The following is a 20,964-nucleotide window of genomic DNA, read 5'->3' on the forward strand; positions in this document are numbered from 1 at the left end:
TAAGTGATTTAACCATCGATATGTCATTAGGAGCAGATGTGACTCTAACTCATCACTATGACATACTTTCTATTACAAAATTCTGTATTTCTCTAAGGTGGTATAAAATCCTACATATAATAGACTTTTTATATAATAAAAATAATAAATTATTGTAAATGTTCAGAATGTCCCACAGTGTTCTTCATCTGCTCTCTACTTCAAATCCATGAGAAATTTGTGAATGTGTGTGTGAACTAGATTTCTACTGTTACTTTAATTATGTTTTTTGATGGATCCTCTTTGGTGAGGGTAATTCTTTCACCAGTACATATTGCAATCCTTCTATGATTCATCTACCTCTTTGATTCTCATTTATATCTTTTCATATATCAACCAAAGAGAATCTGCTATTGTCTTTCTCTTATGTTTTTAATAACTCATGAGTATTGCCATAGTATTTAGGCTAACTGTTGTCTTTGATCTTTACTAGGAAGTGGACTCACCTACTTTTCTGTTGTACATATATAAAGTATTTTTTTAACTTCCTATGAGCAGGTCATCATTTGGTGCTATATGTCACCCTATTATCGTTTGGGATGTTGAAAGGTTTTATCCTTAGATCATGGGGTTGATAAAGCACAATCATTTAACATTACTGGTAGAATATTCATGTTAAAGAGATTGGCTTTTTCATTAGGAAGTAATTCAGGAGAAATGAAATCACTTTACATTTCCCCTAATATGATCCAGCTAGACCTCCCCCTACTTGATTCTGGGCTCAATACCATTATCCACCTGTAGAATTTACCCAAGTTTGCTTGCTAATGGACTAATATGACAAGCATGTTATTCAGCTGCATTCATATTGCAGACAATAAACATTTCTGTATACTTTGTTTTGTGGGTGGGTATAATAGATGTTGCTCTAGATTTCACTAAAACAGTTTTGTGGTATTCTGGGGTTTAGAGCAATTAGTAGAGGAAAGGAATGGGAAGAAAGCAATTATTTATTAAATGTCCTCTATGTGCCAGGCTCTATTTTAAACTCTTTATTATTATAATTTTATTTGATTATCTCTACAACCCTGAAATTTAAGTGCTGTTATCCCCAATTTACAGTGGAGGAAACTGAGGTCATCAGAGTTTAAGTTATTTATCCAGAGTCACATAGCTACTAAATATCAGAAGCTAGATTTGAATTCAGGCTTTCCTGACTCCATGCCCAGTGTTCTACCCATTATAACACCTAGTACTAGGTCATATGTGAACAGGAGCACCTAGAATTTCATCATTTGTGGTGATTCTTTCTTTTCTTTGAATTTTGAGTAAGATATTTAATATGGTATTAGACAAAACATTAGCCAAACATGTGTTTCGCTATTTTATTTTGTTTATTAATACCAAGCAAATAAAATAAAGATAAAATAATTTCATTCACTTAATGTGTGTGTCTTTAGTTACATTGCTCATGAAGTATTTTATAATTTTAATGCCATGGGAGACTTTCTGCATGAGAAAAAATTGAATTTTTTTCTACCTAATCATCTTATTTCACTATTCAATGAATATATTATTTCAGTAATATGAGTATTCTCTTCAAAAGTGACAATTGTAATGGATTTTTACCCTTTCATTCTGTGGAACTTTGTTTTCCAAAAAATACTCCACAGGTATCCACCCAGCAAGGTAGGGCCTACCTCATTTTTACTACAATATGACCATATCTCCTATTTCAGTCCTTTAACTGTAATGCCATTTTTTCTTCAATAAAATATATATTATAAAATAACTATGCCCATCATAGTCCTCTCCAGTGGTCTTTGGGTAACTCACAACATGAATTCTTTGAGGTCTGTGGTATCATATAACTCAATGCAATTACATTATTAGAAGAATAATGATAAAATGAATAGAAGGAAAATAATTTCTTTAAAAAGACCTTTATTCTATTAAAAGTATTTGTCAATTTTCCATAGGAAGTCCAGTCTGTTCTTTTCTTCCCATTCAAATACAGAATGAGATATGTCCATCCACAATGTCTTTATAAGATCAAACCAGTTCACTCTTTTGTCCATAGGCAATGAAAAAAAATATTGGACAAGATTTTGATAACCTAATCAAATATATATATTCAAAATTTGTAAGCAATGTACTGAATGGAATCTAATATTCTCTATATATTTCAATCAGTTCTGTAAATTAAAAGCTGTGGCTCTATCACGGGATAGAGGTATATGTAGTATATTTCTCTCTTTGCAATAGCTCGGAAATGGATCTCTAAGTAAAAACTGAGTTATTGGGGAGCCAAGATGGTGGTTTAGTAGTAGTGAAAGCTGAACTGCTCTGAGAATCCTTCCAAACTAACTTTTAAGGCTCCAAAATGACAAGAGTCAACCAATAATAATTTGAAGAGAATCAATTTTCAAGGGATAAGGAGATCCAGAAGTAAAAGAGCATACAGCAGAATGCCAGCCAATCACGCCCATGTATTGCACCAGGTTCTGAGTTTGGGCATAGGCCAACTTCAGGATCATGGAAGCCTGCCTACACAAACAACAGAGCATTCCACCCCCCACACTTACCTGTTGAAGTCCCAAGCCCTGACTCCAGCTCACTGTGAGGCCCAGATGTCCATAGAACTTGACTCTTTCAAGCATCATCTGAAGTAAAAAAAAAAAAAAAAAACTTTGAGCAACAATCATGATCTCAGACAAAGCTAAAGCAAAAATACATCTGATTAAAATTAGTATAGACAATGAAGTAACTTCAGTACTTAATATATACAAATGATATATTTGATGCATAAAGTAAATGATATAGCATCCTAAATGGGATAGCATCCAGATTTTTAAAGAAGAAACTAGAAGATCTTAAGGAGGAAATAGAAACACTATACTAGTAGTGGGCATCAATCTTCCCCTATGAGAACAAGATAAATCTAACTCCAAAATAAATAAAGAAGTAAAGGAAATGAACGAAATTTTAGAAAAGTTAGATTTAACAGATATATGTAGAAAATTGAATAGGGATCAAAAGGAATATTACTTCTTTCTAGCCCCACCTGGTACATATACAAAATTGACCATATACTAGAACATAACAATGCAGAAAAGCAGAAATAATAAATGCAACTTTTTCACATTAATGAATACAAATTATAATCAATAAGAAATCATGGAAAGGCAAATTAAAAATTAATTGGAAACTAAATAATCTAAGTCTTGAAAATGGGTGGGTCAAAGAAAAAAATCATAGAAACAATGACTTATTTCATTAAAGAGAATAACAATGAGAAGACCATATATCAAAACTGACGGGATACAGGCAAAACAGTATTCAGAGCAAAATTTATATACCTGAATGCTTATAATATAAAATAGAGAAAAAGCAGATCAATAAATTGGGCATGCAATAAAAAACTAGTAAAAGAACAAATTAAAAGGCCCTAATTTAAAACTATAATTGAAAATCCTAAAAACCAAAGGATAAATTAATAAAAATTGTAGTAAAAGAACTATTGAACCAAAAAATAATACTAGAAGTTAGTTCTATGAAAGAAACAAAATAGATATAGCATTAGTTAACTTGATTTTTAAAAGTAGAGAATCAAATTATCAATATAAAAATGAAAAGGGTAAGTTCATCTCCAATGAAGAGGAAATTAAAGCAATCATTAGGAGCTATTTTGCCCAATTGTATGAAAATACATCTGATAATCTAAGTGAATTGAATGAATATTTGAAATATATAAATTCCCTAGAATAACAAATGAGTAAATAGAATACATAAATAACCCCATCTCAGGAAACGAAATTGAACAAGACATCAATAAACTCCCTAAGAAAAAAATCCTCAGGATTCACAATTGAGTTCTATCAAGCATTTAAAGAATAATTAATCCCAATACTACATAAAATATTTAGCAAAATTAGGAAATAAGGAGCCCTACCAAATTCTTTTTATGATAGAAATATGGTGCTGATATCTAAGCCAGGAAGACTAAAAACAGAAAGGAAATTATAGATTAATTATCTTAATTAACATTGATGCAAAAATCTTATATAAAATACTAGCAAAGAGAATACAACAATATAGCACAAGGATTATTCACTATGACCTGATGGGATTTATACTAGGAATTCAAATCTGGTTTCATATTAGGAAAACTGTCAGCATAATACACCATATTAGTAATCAATAATCAAACTAACAGAAATCACATGACTATCTCAATAGATGCAAAAAAAGTCTTTGGCAGAATACAACACCCATTCCTATTAAAAACACTGCAAAGCATAGGAACAAAAGAGCCTTTCCTTAAAATAATAAGTAGGATACATTTAAATCATAAGCAAGTATCATCTGTATGGTGATAAGTTAGAAGTCTTCCTGATAAGGAGTGAAACTAGGATGGCCTTTATTATGACTATTATTTAATATTGTATTAAATATGCTACCTAGCAATTAGAGAAGAAAAAGACATTAAAGAATTAAATTAAAATAAGCAAGGAGGAAATTAACTATCCTTCTTTGCAGATGATATAATGGCATACTTAGAGACTCCTAGAGAATCAGCCAAAAAACTGGTTGAAATAATTATTAACTTTGCCCAAGTTGCAAGGTACAAAATAAACCCACATAAGTCATCAACACGCACACACACACACACACACACACACACACACACACACACACACACATTTCCAACAAAGCCCAATGACAAGTGTTAGAATGAGAAACTCCATTTAAAATCACTCTCAACAATATAAAATTTGGGAATCTATTTGCCAAGACAAATTCAGAAATTATATGAATATTATTACAAAGCACTTCACACAAATAAAGTTAGATCTAAACCAGTGGTTCCCAGACTTTTTTGGCCTACCACCCCCTTTCCAGAAAAAATATTACTTAGCCACCTGGAAATAAATATTTTAAAATGCTAATAGCAATTAATAGGAAAGATAAATGCACCTGTGGCATCATTTCCCCACTGGATCACTGCAGCACCCAGCAGGGGGAAGTAGTGCCCACTTTGGGAATCATTGATCTAAACAATTCGAAAAACATCAATTGCTCATTAGGCTGAGCAAAATTACAATCCTACCTAAGTTAATTTACTTATCCAGTGCCATACCAAACTACCAAAATTATTTCACAGAACTAGAAAAAATAATACCAAAATTCATCTGGAAGAACAAAAGATCAAACATATCAAGGGAACTAATGAAAAAAATATGAAGGATGGTGGTCTTGAGGTATCAGATCTTAAACTGTACTATAAAGCAGTAATCATTAAAACAATTTGGCACTGGCTAAAAAATAGAAGGGTGAATCGATGGAATAAATTATGGGTAAATGACCTTGGAAATTTAGTGTTTGATAAAGCCAAAGATCCAGGTTTTGTGATAAGAACTCACTATTTGATTAAAAAAAAACACTGCTGGGGAAATTGGAAAACAGAATGGCAAAAATTAGGTTTGGATCAATATCTCACTCCATATGCCTAGATAATGTGAAAAATGGGGATATGAATTAAACATAGTGACACAATAAGTAAATATCGGGAACATGGAATAGTTTACCTGTCATATCTATGGGGAAGGCAACAATTATGATTAAATAAGAAATAGAGAAATTCACAAGATGTAAATTTAATAATATTGATTATGTTAAATTAAAATGGGTTTGTATAAACAAAACCAATGCCACTTAGATGAGAAGGGAAACAAAAAAAACTTTTCTAACATTTTTTTTTCTGATAAAGGTATCATTTCTCAAATTTATAAAGAACTAAGTTAAATTTATAAGAATACAAGGCATTCCTCAATTGATAAATAGCCAAAGAACATAAATAGGCATTTTTCAGATGAAGAAATAAAAGCTACCAATAATCATACAAAAATGTTCTAAATCATTTTTGATTAGAGAAATGTAAATGAAAAAAACTCTGAGATACCACTTATACCTAACAGATGGTCCAATATGACAGTAAAGGAAAATGATAAATGTTGGAGGGGGTATGGCAAAATTGGGACACTGATGCGTTGCTGGCTGAGTTGTAAACTGATCCAACCAATCTGAACGGCAATTTGGAATTATACCCAAAAGTCTATAAAAGCACCTTTGAATCAGTACTACCACTATAAGCTCCATATCTTAAAGAGTTAAAAAATGGGAAATGACCTGCTTATACAAAAAATATTTATAGCTACTCTTTTTTTTGTGGTGGCAAAGAATTGGAAACTAAAAGGTTGTCCATCAATTGGACAGTTGCTGAACAAATTGTGGTATACGATGGTAATGGAATACTATTTTGCTCTAAGGAATGATGAACAGTATGATTTCTGAAAGAGCTGGAAATACCTACATGAACTGATACAGAATGAAATAAGTAGAACCAGGGAAACAGTGTACATGGTAACAGCAATAATGTAGAATGATCGAATGTGATAGGCTTAGCTACTACAAGCCATACAATGATCCAGAACAATTCTAAGGAACTTATTTTTTTTTGCTTTTTATTTTTTATTTTTTTTATATTTTCCCATAGTTACATGTTTCATGTTCTTTCCCTCTTTCCCAGACCCCCTAACTCCCCTTAGCTGACACACAATTCCACTGGGTTTTACATGTATCATTGATTAAGACTTAATTCCATATTATTGATAGTTGGACTAGATTATTGTTTAGTGCCTTTATCCCCAATAATATCCTCATCAGCCCATGTGTTCAAGAAGTTGTTTCTCTTCTGTTTCTCCTCCCACAGTTCTTTTTTTTAACATTTATTAATATTTATTTTTTAGAAAAGTTAACATTGTTACATAATTCATGCTCTTACTTTCCCCTTCACCCCCCATGGCTGATGTGTATTTCCACTGGTTTTAACATGTGTCATTGATCAAGACCTATTTCCAAATTGTTGATAGTTGCATTGATGTGGTAGTTTCAAGTCTACATCCCCAATCATGTCCTCCTCAAACCATGTGTTCAAGCAGTTGTTTTTCTTCTGTTTCCACTCCTGTAGTTCTTCCTCTGAATGTGGCTAGTGTTCTTTTCCATAAGTCCCTCAGAATTGTCCTGTGTCATTGCATTGCTGCTAGTACAGAAGTCCATTACATTCTATTTTACCACAGTGTATTGGTCTCTGTGTACAATGTTCTCCTGTTTCTGCTCCTTTCGCTCTGCATCAATTCCTGGAGGTCATTCCAGTTCACATGGAATTCCTCCAGTTTATTATTCCTTTGAGCACAATAGTATTCCATCACCAGCATATACCACAATTTGTTCAGCCATTCCCCAATTGAAGGACATACCCTCATTTCCCATTTTTTTTGCCACCACAAAAAGCGTGGCTATAAATATTTTTGTACAAGTCTGTTTATCTATGATCTCTTTGGGGTACAAACCCAACAATGGTATGGCTGGATCAAAGGGCAGGCATTCTTTTATAGCCCTTTGAGCATAGTTCCAAATTGCCAGCCAGAATGAAAAAGAACGCTATCCACCTCCAGAGAAAGAACTGTGGGAAGAGGAATGCAGATGTAAGCACATGGTTTATCAATTGTTTCTTTGAATTTATGTTTTGGGGCTTTGGTTTTATAAGATTATTCACTTACAAAAAAAATAATGTGGAAATATGTTTTGCATGATAATACATGTATAACCCAGATTTAATTGCTTGCTGGCTCTGGGAGTGAGGACGGAAAAAAAGGAGGAGATAATTTGGATCAAAAAACTTGGGAAAATTTATTTGGAAATTTGTTTATTAAAATGATAAAATTAGGTTGATGGTTTGGATTTAAAATATCATTGGGAGAATAGCTTAAATATTCTTTGTTTAATTAAGTTGTATCTATTATATGATGACCATCCTGAGATTACCTCCATTATAACCTAGATAAGAGATGGCCACATGAGAATGAACAAACTTTATATCCTACTGACATTACCATTTCCGTTCTAGTCGTGGGAAGATATAGAAATAAAATGGTAGATATTGAAAAGGTAGCAACTGTATTTGGAAGGAGCAGAAAAAGCATTTTGTAAACTTTGAAGTATTTTATAAATAACTGGATTTTTTCTTTCAATTTAACAAGCATTTGTTAAGCAACTAATATGTGTAAAAAATGTACTAGGGCTGGTGTTACAAAGACAAAAACCATGATAGTCACTATCTTCAAGGAATTTACATTCTAAATTCATGCATGGCATACTTATTTCCTATGAAAATTCTGGCTATTATTTTTAGTTGTCAGTTGACCTCTACTCCCATGTCCCCAAATGAACTATATAGTGGTCATATTAATGACCTCATTTATGAGTAAAATTTGTTACTGTTCCGTTCCATGTTTCTATCAAAGACTTGGAAAATGACATACTAATGGAATTTGTGAAAGGCAAATTTGAAGAACCTGAAGGGAGTGAATTCTTATCTTGAATGCTGATACAAACTTAATATTCATTTGTTTTTTATGTTGTTGGCCATTGCATAGTTTGGTATCCCTTACTCAATTTTTCTGGGTAATTTTTATTTTTATTTATTTGTTTTCAAAACCCTTACCTTCTGTCTTAGAATTAATACTAAGTATTGGTTCCAAGGCAGAAAAGTAGGAAGGGTTAGATAATGGAGGTTAGGTGACTTTCCCAGTTAGGGATTGTCTGAGGCCAGATTTGAAAATAGTACCTCCCATCTGGCTCTCAATCCACTGAGCTACATAGCTGCCCCCTCTGGATATTTTTAAAAGGCTATTTCAAAATGAGGGGATGCCCTTTGATTGGAGAATGGCTGAAAAAATTGTAGTATCTGTTGGAGATGGAATATTATTGTGCTAAAAGGAATAATGAACTGGAGGAACTCCCACTGAACTGGAACAATGTCCACGAAATGCTGCAGAATGAAAGGAGCAGAACCAGGAGAACATTGTACACAGAAGCACAATCAAATGTAATGGACTTCTCTACTAGAAGCAATGCAATGATCCAGGACAATTCTGAGGGATTTATGAAAAAGAACGCTATCCACATCCAGAGAAAGAACTGTGGGAGTAGAAATACAGAAGAAAAACAACTGCTTGATCACATGATTTATTGGGGATATGATTGGGGATGTAAAATCTAAAAGATCACACTATTGCAAATATTAATAATATGGAAATAGGTCTTGATCAATGATACATGTAAAACCCAGTAGAATTGCTTGTTGGCTATGGGAGGGGGGAGGGCAGAGGTGAGAAAAAGAATGAGAATAATGTAATCATGGGAAAATATTCAAAATTAATTAATTAAATAAATAAACATAATAAAAATTATTCTAAAAATGTCTATTTCAAAAAAAGAGTGGGATTTTCCCTAAAGGTTCTTTTTTTCTTTCTTTCTCCCTACATCCTTCCTTCCTTCATTCCTTGAGAATTTAATTTTTGTATACTGTATTAATTCATATGCTGGAAGCATTATAGTATATTCCTGTTTCTGGGATTTGGGTGATAGATATCATCCAGTTGGGCCTTTTTTGCATTTTCTTGTACTTGGGAATCCCAAGGAAAATCTTTCCTTTTAACAGAATTTGGCTACTAAGTGTTGAGGACAACAGGGTCATCTGCATATGCCCTGCTTCCTGTGGGGATGGGGAAGGGTGTATAGGTTGATGGAACATCTCTTAATTTGCTATTACCAATTAAACATGTTTTTGAATGTTCAAGGGAGAGACTAAATAATGAGTCCCTGAAAATCCGTTAAGATGCCTGACCTAGGTCAGGTTGTTTCTGGCCACAAGAGAGGCATGGAAACCAATACCACTCATATAATCAATAAACATTTTCTTACTTCAAAATCAGTCTCTTGAGATGATTTTAATCACAACAGTTCCTCCCTCACTCACTTCTTCCTTCCTTCCTTCCTTCCTTCCTTCCTTCCTTCCTTCCTTCCTTCCTTCCTTCCTTCCTTCCTTCCTTCCTTTCTTTCTCTCTCTCTCTGACAATTTAGCCCACTTACTCAAAGGAGAGTGTGTACTGAGGGGAGAAAGTCAGTATACTGTAGCTATCTGTTCCCAAGCATGGCCCTGAAATAGACTGAGACTCAGTGCCACTCAACTGCTTTCATAAGTCAGAGCTAATGGAGTGAGACATACTTCTCCTACCCCTCAGGCTATCTTATCATTTCCTTTGGCTCCTGATCCCCTGGATGCAGGGGAATTAAGAGCATAAACGTTTCTCCTAAAAACAACTCTGTCAGCAGAAATGGTTGAAATTAAGCTTCTTAATTTAGCACTTTTATTTTTTTAAACCTATCTCCTGCTCACTCACTCAGGTCCAAGTCAGGTATTTTTAAAAAGTTCTTACTTATCTGACAGAGTCCAGCCTCATCCAAATAACTTTCCCCTTCTCCTGGGAAGTGCTTATTCAATATCTTGTCTCCTTGTGCAAGGAAAGGAATCATCTTGAGAATGAAGAGCTTCAAGAATTGCCAAACATGGATGAACTCCTAACTAGAACATCCTGATTTCATTGAATGAAACCTTCTAGGTTAATGAGGCTAAAGGATAGTCAGGTCTATCTCTCCAGTGAAGTAAGCCATTAGCATTAATCCTAAAGTCTTCTGGGAAATCTGCTATATTAGCTTGCTTTCACAGGTGAGAACTGGACCAGCATAAGAAGACTTGCTAAGGGCAAAGGAAGGCTGCAGGTAGGTAGATAAGGGGTAATGAAAGTGTAAGGGGAAATGTAGAAAGGGATCTTAGAAAAATATGAATTCTATGTGTCATAATTTTAGTCTGGAGCAGATCTGGTTAGAGAAATCAAAACTTTGGCTATCTCAGAGACCATGGTTGCTCAGAGAACCTCATCTCAGTTTTTCAGGTAATTCTACAATGACTAGGCTTGGTTTTGTTCCATTTAAAATTTTTGAAAGATGCAAGAAACCTGGTATTAGGATTCATTCCTGACCTCCCAATATATTATTTAATGCATCCAACTAGGAACTACACTTGTCTCGAGGTTCTTGAGATAGTTGCATATGAACTTTTATGCCATTCATATATTTCAAGACTGTGCCCAATAGAATGTAAATTCCTTGAAGGCAGGGATTGTTTCATTTTTGTCTTTGTATTCTAAGTGCCTAGCATAGTGCTTTGCACATATACTGTAGCACTGAATAATGGTCTGCTTTGTACCTTTTTATATATGGCCATTCTCTTCATTGATGTAGACCACACCCTCTCTTCTTACATGTTTTTATTCACATATTTCTATGAACTTTCTTCAAAGGTCCTTCTTGGTACACCAAAAGATTTCCTCCTTTCAGTTATCCTCCTCATCTTCCTCCTACACATTAAATCTATGAGGAAATGATATGTGAGAATTCGGTTTAGACTTACTTTAATGGTATAAGGGCTCAATGACATTTCTAGTCTTTCAAAAGACACTGGCTTTCTATTTCTATTAACAGAATAGAAAGGCAGCGTTGGAATGGACCATAGAGATCACCTCGTCCAATCACCACATTTTACAGAAGAATAAACTGAAGGCAGAGGAGGTTAAGCGATCTGCCCACAGTGACACAGAAGGTAAATAAAAAGCATTGGTGTGGCAACTTGGATACTGGGAAAAACACTAGATTTTGAGTTAGGAGGCCTGGGTTCATGCCCTGGCACTGTGGAAGAAACATGCTTTACTCTATGCTTTTATTTAAAGTCTGTCAGAGACACTTCTGTTGTTATTACAAGCAATTGCTGGGAGAGCTATTGGATTGACAGTTTCCCTTTTAGCAGCCCAAAAGCTCTGATTATAAGCAATTTACAGCTAGTATATATAGAGCAAAAAATGGAGAAGTAAAATCAAGGGCAGTTAGGCTGGATCATAAGCTGTTACTAAGTACAAGAAAAAAACATTCTTCCATAAAAGGAAAGATATGGAGGGATCATGTAGTTCCCAGATATCACTTTATAATAGCCTACAACTATTAAGGCATCTAGGTGGTGTAGTGAGTGTATCGAGTATTAGAAGTAAGTGCTTTTCCTAGAGTAGGGAAGAGGAGTTCAAATCCAGCCTCAGACACTTATTTGCTATGTAATCTTGGGCAAGCCATACTGCCCATCTCAGTTTCATCTGGAAAATGCATATGATCCTAACATCAGCCTCCCAGGGTTTGTTTTATTTTTAGGATAAACTCACATAATATCCATAAAGTACCTTTTAAAACTTGGGCTGCTATATAAATTCTACCTAATATTTTATGAATATTATTATCTTACAGCATTGTCATAGTAATAAGAGGAACATTGGGAATGATCAAAAAATATGAAAGCCTTAGGTCTTTGGATTCGCCGGGGTCCCAGTACCCAGTCCATCAATTTATATTCTTTTAATAATAACTATTGGATTCAATTATTTAATTAGAGAATCATCTGAATCTTTAGGTTTCCAAAATACTTACTAGCTATGTGATCATTGGCAAATCACTGCACTGCCCTGAACATTTAGGTGACTTACCTGTAAAATGGGGATAATTTTATATACAGGTACTATCTCTCTCAAATGTTATTTATAAAACCTCACAGTGCTATGTAATTGTAGGTTATTATAATTGATTTTATGTTTTCAGACTTCTAATCAATTGTCTTTTCCATAACACATGGAAAATTATGACATTCCATGCTCTACTTCTCTTTTGTACTTCATTTTGGCTCTTTATCCATTTCAATGTAATTTGAAGAGGACAGATTTTGGGAGAGCTTTCAGATCTATGTGAAAGATGAGAGTACCATGTAGCTCATGTTCTATAATAATGGATGCTCTACAAATCAAGCTCTCATTGGCTATTGGTCTTCAAGAAACTGGTACTATCCAAAGATAGTCACCCACATAAACAATTAATATTTTCCATCTACTCAATACTGGAATGAGATGGTTGGGCTAGAGATATACCTAACAGGGCCATGAAAATGCATTTCCCTAAAGTAAATCTAATCATAGTAGCTTTAAACTGAGAAGAAAGTAAGACTAAGAAGACTATCTATGCCAGTGGTTCCCAAACTTTTTTGGCCTACCACCCCTTTCCAGAAAAAATATTACTTAGCGCCCCTGGAAGTTAATTTAAAAAAATTTTAATGGCAATTAATAGGAAAGAAAAATGCACCTGTGGCCATCACCACCTTCCTAGATTGCTATGGAACCCACCAGGGGGCGGTGGTGCCCACTTCGGGAATCACTGGTCTATACATATCTAAATTTCATAGCAGAGTTAAAGTATATGAACAGTAAATACATCCAATAATTGATGAGAGGTAAACAATTTATGAATGAAACTAGCAACAAAACTTATGTATGAATTCATGTGCTTATATGCAAATTGTGAAATACACAAATTGTGAAATACACAAACAAGTTGATCTAGAATTGTTAACTTATGCAGGTAAATTGGACTAAAAGTATCACTAAAATTGAGGGGTTGGTGTCTATGACATCAATGTATTTTTGAAAAGTGAGCATATTATTCAAAAAGGATTGAATGATTTTTAAAAAGTTAATAGCAGAGGAATAAAATTCTATATTAAGTGGGTATGTATTAATTTAATTATAGGAAATCCACAAGTAGTATACACATACACAATCAAGGATAGTTAGGAGAGATCACAAACTGTTACTAAATACAAGAAAAAACATTATTCTATAAAAGGAATATTTCTTCATGTGATAAAAGTAAGACTAAGAGGGAGTAGAGATGATAAAGAACAGTTGCGTCAAGAGCAAGAGAAGAAGAAAAAGATGCTATATTGTCATCAGAGGACACAAAACACATAGATGGAAGGAAAAAAATAGATTAGGTCTTGATAAACATAACAAGTCTCAAATCAAGGCATGATAAAATATTGATCAGGATTTAATTATTTGTGCATCTTTTGGTGCTTTGCTTCTGCCTAAAGCAGTAGCTAATAATTTCTTGTTTTGCCTTAATGACCATTTTATCCACCAAAAGTTGGTTGAGATGATGAGGAAAACTTAAAATACATACTCAATTTTCACCATTAAGGAGGACCCACTGCTAAAAGAGAAATTGTGTGAAACTTAGGGGAAAGTAATCATTTCATCTTAAAGTCATGTTAGAGAAGAAAGGAATGCAGAAAATTTAATATATATCCTAAACTTTCAAAAGTTCAGAAAGCAGAAAGTATGTCATACCTAACATTTATATGTTACTTACTATGTGCTATGTAGTGTGGTAAACACTTTTAGAAATATCATTTCATTTGATCCTCACCACAGTCCTGGGAAGTAGATACTATTATCATCCTCATTTTACATATGAGGAAACTGAGGCAAACATACATTAGATGACTTGCCCAAGGTCCTACAGCTAGTTAGTGTCTGAGCCTAGATTTTAACTCAGAATTTTCTGATTCCAGTCACTCTATCCACTGTACACCTAACTATCACAACATAAGGGAATGTAAGGGAAATATCTCTAGAGTTATACCTCTCCAAAAATGTAATGAGCTGCTGTCATGTAGTACCATCCAAAGATGTATAATATGCAACTCCCAAGTGCAAGGCATCATGATAGTGGTCAGGTATACAAAGATCAATTTAAAATAGTTCCCTGTTTCTTCAATTACTATTTGCATGGCATGTTCTTGAGGTGTTACTTCCCTGGTAAAGTAGTAGTCAATTCCCCTTTACTAGAGATGTTTAAGTGATGGCTGGAAGGCTTCTTGCCTGAAATATTATAAAACAGACTCTTATTCTGGTAAAAGGTTGGCAACAAATCAAATAAAGCCAATGAGCATTTATAAAGCACTTTGCACCAGGCACTGTGCTATACGAGAAATATAAATAAATGCAAGAAGAAAGATAATCCTTATAATCAAAGGGCTTACATTTTAAAGGGAGAAGATAGAACATAAAAAAGAGATGAAAAGCAGGCTTTGGGGCCAGAGTTACCCATGAGGGGCATGATGGATATGTCCAGAGAATCAGAAGTGGAGCTGGGAAAGAAATGAATAGCTGACTTGAGCTTGTCCTTAAAATGGAGGCTATAAGAGGGAATCGCCCATAAGAAAGGAGAGACTTTCCAGTGTATGCCAAATGGGAAAAGGAATGTTCCAAGATGAGAAGCTCATAGGTGCTAAGGAAACTTAAGGGTGAGAAGGCAAATGGAATTATATAGCCTCTCAGCATCCTTCTGAGGTTCAGAGAACAAGTGTACATTATATTGGGTTCTAAGTGAGATGAAAAGAATAATATAATATACTAAAGTAATAATATTACATATATAGTAAACATTTATATATTCATCATATATACATATATGTTAATTTAATAGATTTTATGGCAGCTTATGTGGCACAGTGGATAGAATGTTGAGCTTGGGGTTAGGGAGATTCACCTTCTGGAGTTCAAATCTAGCCTTAGACACTTACTAGCTGTATGATCCTGGGCAAAACACTTAACCCTATATGCCTCAGTTTCCTCATATGTAAAATGAGTTAGAGGGGGAAATGGCAAACCATTTGTCAGGAGGGTGAGCAGGGAGTATTTGGTGTGGAACAATCTTGTTCCATGGAGTAGAAACAAAGCAGGGCAACAGAGGCAAAGGGAAGTGAGCAGAAAGTCTAGTTTCTGCCCTATAGAAGGGAAGTGGCCAAATAACCTGAAGTTAGATGAAATGTCATTACTGTACAGCCAATTCCCATTTGTCTAGAAGAAGAACAAGAAAACTACAAAATATGGTTTTGTGGATGTGTATGAAGCATCTCTCACATATGCTTCTTTCTCTCCTCCAATAGGGCCACCATTTTGGTACAGACCCTTATCCAGTCATGCCTGGACCACTTCAGTCCATCCTCTATTCGGCTGTCAGAATTATTTTTAAAAGTGAAAGTTTGGCCATATCCCCCTTCCTATTCAAGAAATGCCAATGACTCTCTATTACCTTCCAATCCAAATAAAAATCCTGTCTGGCTTTTTTAAGTTGCTTAAAACTTGGTCTTTTCCTATATTTCCACATATCTTAAGTTTTACTCCCCTCCATATTCTCTACCATCCATTACTGCTGGCCTGCTTACTGTTCCTTACACAAGACAATTTCTCAGCTGCATTTTCATTGGCTACCGCCCATGCCTAGAAGGCTCCCCATCATCTCCTGGTTTCTCTTCTTTCCTTCAAGTCTTAGCTAAAATCCTACATTCTGCCAAAAAGAGCATGTAATCAATCCCACATAATGCTCAAGTCTTTCCTTTGATATTATCTCCAATTTATCCCATTTATATTTGTGTATATGTATGTTTTTATTTGTATCAAGTTGTTTGAAGATTGTCTACCCCATTAGACTATGAGCTCCTGTAGAACAGCAACTGTTTTTGTTTTCTTTTGTATTTCTCATGCTTAGTACTGTGTCTGGCACATTGTAGGTGCTTAATAAATGCTTTGTGACTTACTGATTTTAACATTTTAAATTAATTAATTTATTTATTTAAAGGTATTTTTCCATAGTTTCATGATTCATGTTCTTTCTTTCCCCACTCCCAGAGTTGACAAGCAATTCCACTGGGTTAAATATGTATCATCACTCAATACGTATTTCCATATTATTCATCTTTGTAACAGAGTAATCTTTTAAAACCAAAACACCACCAAATCATATATCCATAAAAATGAGTGATAAATCATATGTTTTTCTTCTGTGTTTCTACTCCCACAGTTCTTTCCCTCGATGAGGATAGCATTCTTTTTCTTAAGTCCCTCGGGGATGTCCTGGATCTTTGCATTGCTATTAGTAGCAGAGTCTATCACATTTGATTTTCCCACAATGTTTTAGTTATTGTGTACAATGTTCTCCTGGTTCTGCTCATTTCACTCCACATCAGTTCATGGAGGTCTTCCCAGTTTTCATAGAAATCAAGCAGTTCATCATTCCTTATAACATAATAGTGTTCCACCACTACCATATTTCACAATTTCTTCAGCCATTCCCCAATGGAGGGATACCCCCTCATTTTCCAATTTTTTGCTATCACAAAAAGTGCAGTTATTTTTGTACAAATAAGACCATCTCCATTATTTTTATCTCTTTGGGTACAAACCCAGGAGTGGTTTAGCTGGATTAAATGCATAAAATATTTTAAAGCCCTTTGGGCATAATTTTAAATTGCCTTCCAGAATGGTTGCATCAATTCACAAATCCACCAGCAATGCATTAGTGTCCCAATTTTGCCACATCCCCTCCAACATTTACTATTGACATACTGATTTTAAAAGACAGATAAGTTAACTAGAGAAGCTAACAGTAGTGAATGTCCTTAGGTCTATAACAATTTAGCTTAAATACCTATTCTTTCTAGATGTCCTGTATTTTGTTCACTTTCCATCAGATAATATATTGTTAACTAATGTTCAGAAGAATAATTCTGAAGGTCTAAAGATTCCTAGATGTCTAAATAATTAGAAAATTTCCCTAATTTCCTATATAGCTTTGGTATGAGTGACTTTTGTCATATTCTTATTTTTTAAATTTAATTTAATTTTTTGTCATATTAAAATACTGTTAACTCATCTCTCTCCCCATATTATGTAAGGCTTTATTTGACAAAAAGGTATATGTATATAAAAGTATAACCTATTTATTATTTCTTTTTCTGGAGGTGGACATACACAAGTCATTTTTCAAACAATTTTTCTCTTGCTGTATATAATGTATTCTTGGTTCTTCTCATTTCATTTTTCATCATTTCATTTCCACGTTTTTTCCAAAATCAACTTACTTATCATTTCTTACAGTGTAGTAGTATTCTATCATAATCATATACCATAATATTTTAAAAACAATTATTAAACCATTTATGATTTCTCAGACCCAGCATTTTCTATAGGTCCCAAAGCCCCAATGGGTAAATAATCAATGCTGCTAAAATGAAGGTGTCCTAACATTAGCCAATCTATAAATATGTTTTGGCCTGGACAGTAAGAGGAAGAGAGATGAAGAATAAGGCTAATAGGAGATCACTAAACTTAGTTTTCCATGCTCTGTTACCTTGGTTCTTTATCATTTCTACATATATTCTTAGTGGCATATACACTATAAGCCAAAATACTGTTGTTGATTATAATGGAAAAAATGGGAGTTTGCCTCTTAATAACTTCAAAACTCCAGTTTCTTTCAAAGACCAACATCAATTTCTGGGGCCATTTATATAATGCATTAGGGATAAGTACTATTCAATGCCCCATACTGTCTGAGCCCATAATATAAGGAACACATTTTTAAAAATGAATTGAAATTCATACTGGAACAATGTTACTTAAAATTAACATAGTAAGAGTGAAAGAGGACTGGACTAGGCAGGAGATATGGGTTCTAATCCTATCACTGTGAGACTTTGGACTATATAACAAATATCTTCCCTTCCCTGAGTCTCAGTTTCCTTCACTAGCAAAATGATTAGATTAAACTCTCATTAAAGCTTCTTCTGACTCTGATATTTTATTCTTCTTTCAAAGCTGCCAATTGTTTGGAAGAAGTCCAGTGAGACTGCACTGGTGGGCAAGAATTTACAGCTAGGGGTAAGTTCTCCTGGGCTGGGGAGTAAAGATGTTGTATATAGCCTACGAGGAAGAGGAATAAAGTGTCATACTGTATAGTGAGTTGAGTGACAAGCTCTGGATTTAGGCAGACCTGCTACAGAGAGGATGGACTCTACTTCGAATGAGTGTGGAACAGACTGCAGGTCACTCCGTCATCTCTTTAGCCACACTTGAATGACTGGCTAACAGCTCTGTCAGATGTGTCAGCTTTGAATAGGAAGAACACTGACATATGTTCTGGTAAATCTCCCTTCCTTTAAGGCATTCCCATTTCAAGAACACTACCTGGAGGGGTAGGATTTAGACTCCAGTTGGTTAAAGCACTTAGATGTCACCCAGGAGTTTCTCTGTTCAAAGGCAATCTATTATCAGACTAAGAGTTGAAACAGATCTCTCCAGCCTTCTTCTGTTCCACCTCTCTCTGCTTCTGAACAGGTAACTTAAAACTCCCTTTCTCCTCTCTTCTAAGCCTTTACCTAAAATCCCAGTTATTGATTGCTTTCTGGGTCCACATTTTGATTTCGCAGTGCTTACCTCAAAGAGAATATCATCCCTGTTTTGAGGAAGATAGATCAAAAGGCCCCCTGGTTATGGGTCTTCTTTTTTTTTATAGGATGTTTCATAGCCTTCTCTTCCAAAGCCCTCGCCCTCTGCCAAAATAAAACTTATCTAGGAAGCCTAATAATAATAATAATAATAATAATAATGCACTTTTACATGCTTCTCCCCTGCCTATAAAACCATGTTCCCATAAATATACACATGATGAAAAAAGAAGTTTAGAATGAAAACAAAGAACAAAATGAAAGTACATTTGGATAAAAGAACACTTTGTATTTGAGTCAAGTTTTAGGTTTATGATAACTAGGAAGGGTTTATAACTCCCTCTCTGTTGCATGTAATGCCATGATAAGAAAAAAAAAACAAGATCAAACTTAGTAGGGAAATTAGAGCAAAATATTCCTTTTGAAGAAACATGCTTTGTTTTGCTTGAAAACAGACAATAAAGTTCAGACACTGAGGTATTCGACAAGGTCCCTATCTCTTTATTGGAATTCACACAGAGAAGAGTGTACTCTCAAAAAAAAAAAAAAGGAGGCAGGCATTTCCAAGAATACAGTAAAGGGATGTAGAAAGATTTGTCAAAGAAGCACCTGTCATGGATCTTATTACAAAGAGTCATCATTACCCAAACACTTCAATGTTTTCTCTGCCCAAGACCTCAGGCAGCTCAAAGAGTAGCCTGGTGCCCACAATTTCTCCAGGGACACTCATAATACAATGGAACACAAAGATAGTATTAAAAAACACTCAGAAATTACAGACCTCCCTCCCCTGGGAGTTAAAATGTCCTGCCATAAAGATGTCTTATCTGACATCTCTTGCTCATCCTCCTGTCAAGGCATCCAGCTCAGCAGCTGGGCTATAAAAGTAAGTTCAGTAACAACTCACCAGAACATCTGGGTTTGCCCTGTTTTTACATACTGCCTGCAGGCAGCCTCAGTGGGAGAAAAGCTAGCCTTGTTAAGGCTATTACTAATAACTCCTACCTTCCTGTAAGATACAAATATGAATTATCATCACCTTTATTAATGTCATTATCCACTTCTGCTTATGTTCTACTGACTAGGATCTTTGGCCAGGTAACCAGATCAGGGGAAGAGAGCAACTCTGAAGCATGAAAAGTTTGTTGAAATAGAAATTCTCTGTCCATCTCTGCTTTGAACACATATTAAAGTTTACATCAATTTTCAGGTTGTTTTTTATTTTTTTAACATCACCTTCTTTTCCAAAAATATGCTGGTCCCCTTCCCTGCTCAGTGAGTCATCCAATAAAAATAAATGAATCTATCAAAATATGACAGTATATGTACTATTCCACAGCTGTAGTCCTTCATTTCTGTAAAGAAACCTGCTTTCTATAACTTTGAAATAGTCCCTCAAAATTCAATACATATTGGGTACATGCATGGAGTAACAAAGGTCAACATATGTACCTTTGCCTCTGCGCCTTCATTTCCTCATATCTTGTGACAGGAGCCAAAGGGGGTTAATCTACAGGAGAAGAAAACAAAAGACAAGTTAAAAAAGCAACCCAGGAGGGAAGAACTAGCCTTTGTTGGCCCATGGTTTTAGAATTGAACTTTTGTATTTGTGGTTCATCTTTAGTCTTAACATCATTATTCATATTTCTAAAATATTTTGCCTTAGGAAAAAAAGAGATTTATGAGAAGGAGGCAAAGATTCGAAGCCTCAGTACTGGAAATATTCTAGAAGTCATTTTGCCTAATTGATGTGTTTTATACAAAAAGACACTAAAAAGCAGAGAAGTTAGTTGACTTGCCCAAGGTCATAAAGAATTTGGTTAAGACCTTGGATCCAAATGCAGTGTTCCTCTCATCAAACC

Source organism: Gracilinanus agilis, chromosome 6 (genome assembly GCF_016433145.1).
Source record: "Gracilinanus agilis isolate LMUSP501 chromosome 6, AgileGrace, whole genome shotgun sequence".
NCBI lineage: Eukaryota > Metazoa > Chordata > Mammalia > Didelphimorphia > Didelphidae > Gracilinanus > Gracilinanus agilis.